This window comes from Cotesia glomerata, linkage group LG1 (assembly GCF_020080835.1).
Source record: "Cotesia glomerata isolate CgM1 linkage group LG1, MPM_Cglom_v2.3, whole genome shotgun sequence".
NCBI lineage: Eukaryota > Metazoa > Arthropoda > Insecta > Hymenoptera > Braconidae > Cotesia > Cotesia glomerata.
In genome coordinates, this window is record NC_058158.1 from 18,868,448 (window position 1) to 18,880,529 (window position 12,082).

The following is a 12,082-nucleotide window of genomic DNA, read 5'->3' on the forward strand; positions in this document are numbered from 1 at the left end:
GAATCTTTTCTAAATTGATAGAGCGAAAAATTTCGGAGTAATTCTGAAAAAACACTTTTTTCGGTTTTCTTTCGTCAACGATAACTCACGAACGAATCAACCGATTTTAACTGGACCGACGTTGATCGACGTGGTTTTTTAATGTTAAGAGCTGATTAGTTTTTGGAAATTATCGGTACAGATATTTAAAAGTTATTCCAAAAAAACCACTTTTGAAAAAATTTTTAACTTTCCGCTAAGAAAATCTCATATTTTCAAAAATCGGGAAGTTATTAGTTTTACCCCGTTTTACAAAAATCGAGTTTTCATCAGATCTCGACGTTTGAAGGTCACAAGGAAGCTTCCCTGACTATCCCCGCGAGGGTGTCACTATGTCTGAATATATGTATGTATTTATATGTGCGTGTGTGTGTATGTGTGTGTGGGTGTGTGTGTGTGTGTGTGTGTGTGTATGGAAGTATGTAAACCTCTTATAACTTTCGAATGGCTCGACCGATTCAATCTCGGTTAGCGCCATTTGAAAGGGCTTTTCCGAACTCAGATTTTGAATATAATTTGGACCGATTCGGACCGATAGATTTCGAGAAATCTAAAAAAAACTATTCAGCTCTTAACCTCAAAAAACCACTTCGATCGCCGCTAATCCGGTAAAAATCGGTTGATTCATTCATTCGAGAGATATCGTGCAGGAAAGAAAACCCAAAAAAGTGTTTTTTCGGAATTACTTCGAATTTTCTAGTTTAATCAATTTAAACTTAAAAATTTTTAAAAATGCTTAAAAAACTGCGGTGAATGCCGCCAATCGCGAAAAAATCGGTTCATTCATTCGAAAGTTATTGCGGTTTGAAAACTCAAAAAATACAGTTTTATCAAACTTTTATCAGACTTCTAAGCTCGAAGAGCTCATCCACACACACACACACACACACACACACACACACACACACACACACACACACACACACACACACACTCACACACACCCACTCAAACACACACACACACATACATACATACATACATACCTTGAAACGTCGAGATTCGATGAAAACTTAGTTTTCGTAAAACGGGGTGAAAACAATAACTTCCCGATTTTTTAAAATCTTCGATTTTCCTAGCGGAAAGTTGAAAATTAGAAAAACGGTTCACTCTGAAGGCCATCCCTGAAACTTTCCGCTAATTCCATACTTAGGTGCTTAAAATTGCACTTATGACGTTTTTGAGCTCTTTGAGCTCAAAAATATAATTTATGTGTTATAGCTTTGCTATGCTTTTGAGCTCTTCGTGCTTAAAAGTCTTATCAAAATTCGATGAAACACGATTTTTCTAATTTTCAAACTGCTGTAAATTTTTAATAAATCAAACGATTTTCACGCGGTAGGCAGCGATCGATGTGGTTTTTTGAGTTCTATAAAAAATTTAGGACAAAAAAATCAATTCGATAAAAAATTTCGGACTTATTACAAAAAAACACTTTTTTCGATTTTTTTTGACAATGATATCTCACGAACGCATCAACCGATTCTGACGTTCTATGTGGCGATCGATGCAAGATTTCGAGGATAAGAGCTGATTTCTTGTTAAAGTTGATCGGTTCAGCCAATATTTGAAAAAAATGAAAAAAAAAACAACTTTTTTTATCACTTTTTTTTACTTTTTTTGCAATTTCTTGAAATCTACTAGTCTGAATCGGTTCTTACTTATAGAAAATCTAAGTTTGCTGAAGCCCTTTCGAATAACACCAACTGCGATGAAATCAGTCCAGCCTCTCGAAAGTTACGAGAGGTTTACACACACACACACACACACACACACACACACACACACACACGCACACTGACATACATACAGACGTACGGACATCATTGTGAAAATAGTCAGGAAAGCTTCCTAGGACCTCGAAACGTCGAGATCCGATGAAAACTCGATTTTCGAAAAACGGGGTAAAACCAATAACCTTCTGATTTTTGAAAATTTTCAATTTTTTTAGCGGGAAGTTAAAAATCTGGAAAACGGTTAACACTGAAGGCCATCCCTGCAACTTCCCGCTAATTCCATACTAAGGGCTTAAAATTGCACTTATGGCGTTTTTGAGCTCTCCGAGCTCAAAAGTCTTATAGAAGTCTAATAAAACAGTAGTTTTTGAAATTTCAAACTGCAATTATTTCTGAATAAATAAACTGATTTTCAGGTAGTTGGCAGTATTCTACGCAGCTTTTTTAATTTAATAATATACTTATAAACACAAACTGATCAAACCGAAAATCTTAGAGAAATTTGAAAAATTCACCTTTTCCGAATTTTTTCAACAACGATAACTTACGAACCAATCAATCGATCTTCACGTTCTTGGTGACTATCGATGTAGTTTTTTGAACTCTCATAATTATTTTATTTCATCAAAAACGATGCAAAGACAAATGTCGAAGTTATGTGAAAAAACAACTTTTTTCGAAATTTTTCGTTTTTGATAACTCTAGAACGAATTAACCGATTTTGACGGGACTGGTAGCAATCGACGTGGTTTTCAAAACTAGAAAACATATTAGTTTTTGGAATTGATTGATAGAGCCGTTTAGAAGTTATTCCAAAAAAACGATTTTTTGAAAATTTAATTTTTGAGATTTCTCGAAATCGAACGAACCGAATCAATTTAAATTTTTTTGAAATTCAATAGCAAGGATACTCTTTAGATCGCCACCTCTTTCGATCCGATCGGTCGAGCCGTTCAAAAGTTATAAGAAGTTTACACACATACACACTATAACGGGTAGATCGACCTCGTGCGTTAGTGAGGTTGAAGCCCGAGATAAATCAATTTGACCTACCTGCCTTACCGTTTTGTTGGGCGTCAGGAGCTGTGATCCAATCACGTCGATTCCGGCTACTTTGGTCCGGGACTCTTCGTCGGGGTGGCGGGTTTTAAGGTTACGACTTAATTAAAGAGGAGCGAGGAAAAATTTCGGGTATTTAACAAAAATTTCAACATTAATTATGATGTAATATAGCCTATGTCACTCGGGGATAGTGTAGCTTTCCAACAGTGAAAAAATTTTTCAAATCGGTTCGGTAGTTTCGGAGCCTATTCGATGCAAACAAACAAACAAACAAACAATCAAATATTTTCTCTTTATAATATTAGTATAGATAAAAAAAAATTAATTTTCAAAATTTAACAATATTAAAATAATCAATAGAACCAAATAATACTAATCGTCGACGTCACCGTCGAAAAGCCGCACGCGATACAAGCTAAATTCAAAATAAAACAAGAAAATAAGCGAAACGTCGCAGTTGATTTAATGAATTAACATTAAAAAAAAAAAAATACACAAAAAAAAATTAAATTTGATAATCAAATCGCCGCATTTAATTAACGCTAATTAATTAAATTTTAAATAAAAAATAATCAAATTTCCGCATTCAATTAATACTAATTAATTAAATTTTAAATCAAAAATAATCAAATCGCCGAATTTAATTAATATTAATTAATTAAATTTTAAACAAAAATAATCCAATCGCCGAAGTTAATTAATACTGATTAATTAAATTTTCAACAAAATAAACAAAAAAAACTTAGTTCGCCGCAATAAATTTAATTAATCCCAGTTAATTAAATATTCAAACAAAATATTCCAAATCGTTGCAGTAGATGTCGTAAACAATAATTAAATAAATAATACAAATACTTAAAATCGTCGCATTAAATTTAGTTAATAATAATTAAATTCATTATTCAAAAAACAAATTACTCAAAATCATCGCATTCAACGTTAGTGACAATCATAAAAAAAATTATTATTTTTGTCACAGTAATTCTAGTTAATAATCATTAATTAATCCGCGCAATGTCGAGCCCGATAAAAAAAATTGGTTGTCTGTAAAGTCGGTTTACGGACGATAGTTTAACGTGATAACGTCATAAAGAAACATTGATGAAAAATTGCATACTTTTATGAATTGAATTGAATTATTATCACTGATTTATAATTATTTGGTATTTAAAAACTATTTTAACAACATAAAGGACTTATTGATACATTGTTAATCATAAATTGATACAATAATTTGATAATTGATTTAATTATTGTTATTTATAATTAATATTAATTATTTTATCAATTTATTATTATTTTATTATTAACTATACTATTAATATGTCGTTTATGATTATTATTAATTTATTTATTAATAATTAATATTATTTATTAACAATTATTAATATTATCAACATTAATAATCTAATATAATTGATATAATTTGACATAAATATTTTTAAAACTAGTTAAAAACATTAATTTTTAATTTTCAAATATTATTTACAGTTTTTGAAAATTTAATTTCAATAATTTGTTTAAATATAATCACGAACAATTAGTTATAGAACAATATTCTAACTGATAGCTCTGACGTCACGCGAGAAGAGAGATATATGAATCGTTTATTTGAGAAACCCCATAAGTTATATGGGTGTCGAGTCGAATCGTACCTATACGATAGACCATAAACGTGTGTGTGTGCAGAGTAGAGTCATGCATGTATTGTACTATACAATTACATCTATATCTTTTGAGAGAAAGCGTGGGCGTACGAAATCAGATGACTATATCTATATATTAGCTCTAGCTTCAACGAGAATTTTCTCGAACAATTTCGAGAGACCTCGTAGGCGACAAGTTGCGGTGGATACGCAGAACGGTATAGCGCCGATCGGGGCCGTATAGGAAAAACCGAATTTGCTCGTGCGGTGGCCAGTACCACCAGTTGCTCTGAGTCCCTTGAATCAGTAGTAATTTTCACGCAATCACTCTCGCATGTTACGCATCATACAGTACAATTGAAACATTCTCAAAAAATCACATCGCTTAACATCATTTTATTTATTATCATTCGAATCATATCCATGAATTCAATTATTTTCGGTAAAACGCAATTTTATAGAAATTATACGGTAATCCGGACTAACGCCATACATCCGAGCTCTCTCTCACTCTTTTGGGTATTGACGGCCCGTGGTTTGGATCGTGCCTCCTCGGTTTTGATCGTTTCTCTCTCACACACATACAATTTAACGTCACTCTCCAGAAGAGTCATCAGTATTCGCCTACATTTGGCAATACGCATTAAACTATTCTCACCAAGAGATAGTTTATTATTCTTATAGCTCAGGCCCTATCCTGACAAAATAACAATAGCTCAGGCCCTGTCCTGACGAAATAACGATAGCTCAGATCCTATTCTGACGAAATAACAATAGCTCAGGTCCTACCCTGACTAAATAACAATTACACATTCACACACATAAATTTCTTGTAATCATCATCGAGGAGGTTTTTTATCTGACCATCAGATTTTTCCTCCTCTGGGACAATAAATTTCTTCCTGTTGTCCCAAAAATCAAGTGTAATTTATTTAAAATTCCTATCCATCTACACTAATAATCAAAATCAAATTTTTAAAAACTGAAGCACGAAATCTCGGCGCTTTGACGAGGTTTCGACAAAACATATGGGGTTTCCATATGACTTGTGGGGTTTCTTAAATAAACGATTCATATGTGTCACAAGCCAACGCTTAGGCCTCTCTATCGTTTGTTTTATCGTGCCTCTCTATCGCTTGTTGCGCGCTCTCGCTTGCACGCACAGGCTCAGGCGGAACGGGACACTTTTTCGTGTGCGCTGCCAGTGTTCATCAATTTATAAGACGTTATCACGTCAAAAACGTTTTTGTCTAATTATATATGATTATATATTAGCATCTATATAATCATATATATAATTATAAATGAGATCATATATAATTATATATAAGCCTATACCTAATTAGATTTGATCATACCTGGCTGTTATAACCCCATATCAATAGACTCGATAGAGTCTGGCACCAAGTTCCGTTCTTAAGCCAGACTACCGAGTATGTATTATGACGCAGATTTTACTTTTTGTCTTTGAGTATTTTAGTTAATTATTTGAAAATTAATAGAAACAATTATTGTTATTAGTGCGGCGATTATTATTTAATTTTTGTAATTTTATATTATTATTACCGAAGGTATGATTAAATTGTAAAAGAATTTAAAAGACTGGCAAAATTATTCTAAGTCCCGAGGACAATTTAGTATGGAAAATCAACGAATGGATATAAAATGAAAGAAATGACGATTATTATTTTTGTAAGAAATAAATTAGGTAAGCGAAGATTTTATAAGTCCCGAGGACAATTTAGTATGGAAAATCTACGAATGGATATATAATGAAAGAAATTGCGATTAAAATAATAAAGAGTTGTGAATTTGACGAAACGAATGGATAGAGAATGAAGGAAATTACGATTAAAATAATAAAGAATTAAGTTTCGAAAATAAAAACTTAGAATTTGGCGAGACGAATGGATAGAGAATGAAGGAAATTACGATTAAAATAATAAATATTTATTTTATAAATATTATCACTTAAGCTTTTGATATTTGTTGTTCTAATGTATTGTTTATATTGTTTAATTTTCTTATATTGTTTATATCGTTTATTAATATGATCAGGCCAATAAAGAGGTTTCCCTTTTTTTGATTTATTTAAAAATGAAGGGTTTTGTTTATATTTTGTTATTGATAATGTAATCCCCGTTTATGACCCTGGACTCCGGCGAGCAAATTTCGAGCCGGGGACAAATTAGATATTTATACTTTTGAAAACGTGGACGTTACAGATGGCACCCGAACAGGGACCGGATTAATTTTTGGTAACGGGCCACGTAGTGTAGTTAAAGTTGACTTATCGTAAATTCATATTATTGTAAATCTTTTGGAACTTGGGGAACGAGAAGAAAATCGTTCCAAAACGCGATTAGTCGGGATGTGAATGTGTCGTCGAAAAGAAGTCGTTCAACCGGATGAAGGATGAAACTAGAACCATGAATCTCTGATGTAAACCAGTACCGAAATCTATAAGTGTCCGCAGTGTTCTGAGCAATTCAAAGATGAGACCATGCCCTGGAGGTATGAGTCACCGTCATCAAGAATCACCAGTTACTAAAATAGCCACGAAGTTGAGGAACTCGTTGAAATCAGAACTTGAAAAAGTCCTGTGTGCCACTATGTGGGCAGGCATCGGAAAAAGTCCTGTGTGCCACTATGTGGGCAGGCACCTGAAAAAGTCCTGTGTGCCACTATGTGGGCAGGCACCTGAAAAAGTCCTGTGTGCCACTACGTGGGCAGGCACCTGAAGTTGAATCCAAAGCCGAGTATGAGCAGAACTTGAACCACGACGCATCACCGTAGAACAACCGTGAGGAAGATCCATCCGAGGTCCCGATCGTGAACCAGATTCAGCGATGAGGACACCGGAAGAAGATCCGCGTAAAACCGAGTAAAGACCCCAAGTTTCAAAAGATACCAAATGTAAATTCGAGAGTCTAGTTAGTTACATAGTTTATTTAGTACCGAGCCTGTTTATTGACCTGAAACCGTGAAAAGAAAATTATTTTTTGTTTGTAAGCTGAATGACATGGCGTGCGAAAGCCACTTATCGCGTTTTTGTCGTTTTCACAACTATGGAGATGTCAAAGACCAACAAGATGTTTACTGAACTTCAGAAAGGGAGAAGAATGGACCAAAAGAAAAGTGGCAAACCAAGTTCACCACTTTTCTTTCCGAGGAAAGAGGGGTATGACGCAGATTTTACTTTTTGTATTTGAGTATTTTAGTTAATTATTTGAAAATTAATAGAAACAATTATTGTTATTAGTGCGGCGATTATTATTTAATTTTTGTAATTTTATATTATTATTACCGAAGGTATGATTAAATTGTAAAAGAATTTAAAAGACTGGCAAAATTATTCTAAGTCCCGAGGACAATTTAGTATGGAAAATCAACGAATGGATATAAAATGAAAGAAATGACGATTATTATTTTTGTAAGAAATAAATTAGGTAAGCGAAGATTTTATAAGTCCCGAGGACAATTTAGTATGGAAAATCTACGAATGGATATATAATGAAAAAAATTGCGATTAAAATAATAAAGAATTGTGAATTTGACGAAACGAATGGATAGAGAATGAAGGAAATTACGATTAAAATAATAAAGAATTAAGTTTCGAAAATAAAAACTTAGAATTTGGCGAGACGAATGGATAGAGAATGAAGGAAATTACGATTAAAATAATAAATATTTATTTTTGAATGCTAGTTTGCGGACACCGGACAGGTGTCTAAAACGACCCTTCCGGTTCGTTACAAAAGAGTTGGGGGAAAAATGATAAACGCCAAAATTTGGCTCGATAAAGCAAGCAATTCTTTCTCGGGAAAATTACTCGGTCGAATACTCTTCACCAAGTAATTCCAGAGGATGATACTCTACCTGGAGTCTGACCAAGGCCCAGGTAAGTATCGTGAACCGACCGGATGAAAGTGCTGATTTGACCATGTGGGGGAAATTTGGCCACTGCGTAGCCGGGAAGGGTTGCTTTCCAAGCACCCAAACGGGATTAGGGGTAAGTGTAGCCGGAAAGGGTTGCTTTCCAAGCACCCAAACGGGATTAGGGGTAAGTAGGGCCGCGACTGAGGGTGTATCCATCGGTAGGATTACCACTTTGTAAAGATAGTAGACAGAGTTTAGTCACCAGGTGGCACAGAAAACGGGAAAACAAACGGTGTGTGCGGGTTATGTCCGATTATTGTTAAATTTGACATCAAGTTTGTACATATTATCATTTAAGCTTTCTTTTTTTTTTATATTTGTTGTTTTGAATAAAAAGAAATAGTGTTCCAATTATATTCAGGCTCAAATTTCATTTATAAATTATATAAGTTATCCTTGAAAAGACCCTGGACACCGGCGAGAAAATTCCGAGCCGGGGATTAACTGGTTATAATTAGTAGCACTTGAAAATACCCGTTACAGTATATACCGTAAACAGAACGGTTTTTTGAGGTTAGAAATTTTTTTTCAAATTAATTTTGATTTTTTTTTATATGATATTGTATAGTAGTAGTTCATGCTGTTTATTACACGTATTACTTGATTATTATCAATTATCTTTATAATTTCTATTTAAAATTATCAAAAATAATCAGCACAAACTATAGCGATCCAGATTTTCATACTTTAAATTTTTTTTTATGTAAAAAGCGGACGGCCAGAGACTAAATAATATAAGGATGCATGCTAATCTTATAATAGATGGGAAACTACAGTGAAAAAAGACATTTAACAGCTAACAAATACACACGCCAGGCAGTGCAAGAATAAGTTTTACATGAACTATAGCTTAAAGGGGATAGTTTGTCACCGGAAATGTATTAAATTAAAATTGTCAATTTTTATTATAATTACAAAAAAATACAGAAATCCGAGCAAAAACAGTTTCACTGTAAAAAAATCGCGCCAAGTCCACGTTCATAAGACTATTAAGAAAAAAAAATTTTATTTCTTTACAGCAGTTACTACTGTAAAACGCATTTTTAAATAAGCTGCCTTGTTTTTATATTCAATCGTGTATTTACACGTTGTATTAAATCGAATTTTTGATAGAAATTTAATAAATAATGATAATTTCAATTCAAGAAATTTGTGAATTTGCATGATACTGGAATCAGTAGACAAATTTTAGAAAAGTTTCACTTTTAGTATTTTAAAATTTCTATATGTGAATTTTTTCTATTATTTTTTTTTTGTAAGAATCTGTTTGATAAAAATATCTAAAAAATTGTCAGATATCTGTTACTTTCAGCATCATGAATTTGCGAGTACTCAGCCCAGTAATAAAAATTTTTAATTATTTAAAAATATTCATGCTACTCATTCTTATTACTGTAATTATAAAATTGCAACTATAATTACAATTCTTTATTTTACAAAAACATTATTTAGTTATTTAAGTAATGTAAATCTGTCGTATTAGATTGTATTTCAAAAATTCACGGCTTATAATTACTTTTTTTTTGTGATTACAAAAATATTTATGTTAATTGGTATAAAGTCATTTTTGGTGAAATGTAATGAACACACTCTCGTGGACTGTGTAACTTTATTTTAGATTTTTAATGCTTTTATCCAAGCTAATCGACGGTCTATAACTTCATCTTCACCCAATTTATTTTTGATCACCACATAACTAGAATTTGTCGGAGGAAAAGTATAAAATCAAACTTCTTACTAGTTGCTAATGACATTAAAGTTAACCGACGTTCAACAATTTTAGATTTTTTTTATTAATTAAATTAGAACAAAAAAAAATATTTTTACAAAATTGCACGTATGATTTTTAAAACTTTCTACATGTGAATTTTTTTTAATTAATTTTTTTTTTAATTGTTTCAATAGAAGAACTTCTAAAAATTTTTAGATGTCGGCTTACTTTATTGTCATGACTTGCTATTCCACCCATACACGCAGCAGAAAGTTATATTTTTATTTTCTCGTGGAGGAAACTACATGATTAAAGATTTTTGATCAAGTGTTAAAATTAATGTTACTTTTAATAATAACTAAGCTTATAGACTATAATTAATTACTTAATATTTTAAAAAAGAATTTCAACAAATTTCAACTGCAGCTTCGGCATATTATATGACATTAGCTGCTTATACTCGACCTGCATAGAGTAGTTCGCATTTGATCCATCAGGTAGCGTATTTGAGTGGATGATTTCCCAATATAAGTCTATATATATTTAGATCTGAATATATATGAGTCTATATATATTCAGATCTGAATATATGTGAGTCTATATATAATTAAATATGATCATATCTGGCTGTTATAACTCCATATATAATCATGTATAAGTCCATATATGAGTCTATATATAATTAGATATGATCATAGATGGCTGTTATAACCCCATATATAATCATAAATAAGTCTATATATAATCAGATCTAAAAATATATAGGTCTATATATAATTAGATCTGATCAGACTTGCATAGTCAGATGTTATCAAAATTTTTTCTTAAAAAAAAAAAAAATTTTTTTTTTGTAATCCCAAAAAGTGCAAAATACCATTTTGTTTAAATAATTCTGAAATTTGGTACATTTCCTATGGAATGTTTGGTCTGCTCTGCTACTGCCTGACAGTAAAATATATATATATATATATATATATATATATATATATATATATATATATATATATATATATATATATTAGGGTGATTTTTCCTTTTACTTTATTTTTTTTTTTTTCGGTCCCATCGTGAATTCTTGTTGGAAATACCCAAAAAAAATTCCCTGAAAGTTTGAGCTCTTAATATTAATTAACGTCCTCGACCAAGGCATGTGAATATTTCCCATTGAAAATACACAAAAACTTTGATTTTTAATTTTTGAATTTCTAAAGCTCAGCGGCATTTCATGGGATCACTTTGATCGAAGATGGTTTTTTCTTAGAATTGAACGCTCTACAAAAGTACCCATTGCCGCAAAGTCGTAACTCACACTGGCGAGGCAGTACGGGCCACTGAACCTGATTTTTTCATAAAATTGGCGTTTTTTCGCATTTATCTCGTAAATATCAAGAGCTACGGAAAAAATGTATATGGCAAACTTGTAGAAAATTCAATTTCCAACAAAAAAAGTCCTATGGACCAAATCGCTAAGATCAATATTAAGCGAGATATTAAGCCTTAAATATATTTTTTCGTGAAATTTTGGCCGATCATTGATTTAAACTTATTAATATCTTGTTTACTTTCTCTGTTTTTTATATTTTTTCTTCAATATATTTTTTTAAGGCTAGAAAACTAAAGCAAAATTAATAATCTACAATATTTAACCTTTAATGATAATAAACATTTAATCAAACTCTTTTCTTTTTGTTTCTTCTCCGTCAGTAGGTACTTAATAAGCTAATCGCAACGTTGCGATGTAACTAACATCGCGGTGATTCCCCCACCAGTTGATCAACAACGTTTGACAAAAAGTACGCGACCAGCGAAAGCTCAGTCATTGTCCGCAAATCGAAAGCCTCTCTCCTCTCCAAAAATCCCCTCTTTTACGTAACCTTGAGTTAGTTTAATAAATCGCCCGCCTAATTGCGGCGCTTTCTTTGTTCTTTATTGTGTGATACTAATGCCGC

The 12,082-nt window shown here is 32.1% G+C and overlaps 1 protein-coding gene across 1 annotated transcript in view; it reads left to right on the forward strand.

Annotated features, from left to right (window-relative positions):
- Window positions 1-12,082, forward strand: part of LOC123263793 (neurexin-3-like) — a 763,584-nt gene that overhangs the window by 100,981 nt on the left and 650,521 nt on the right. The window lies entirely within an intron of this gene.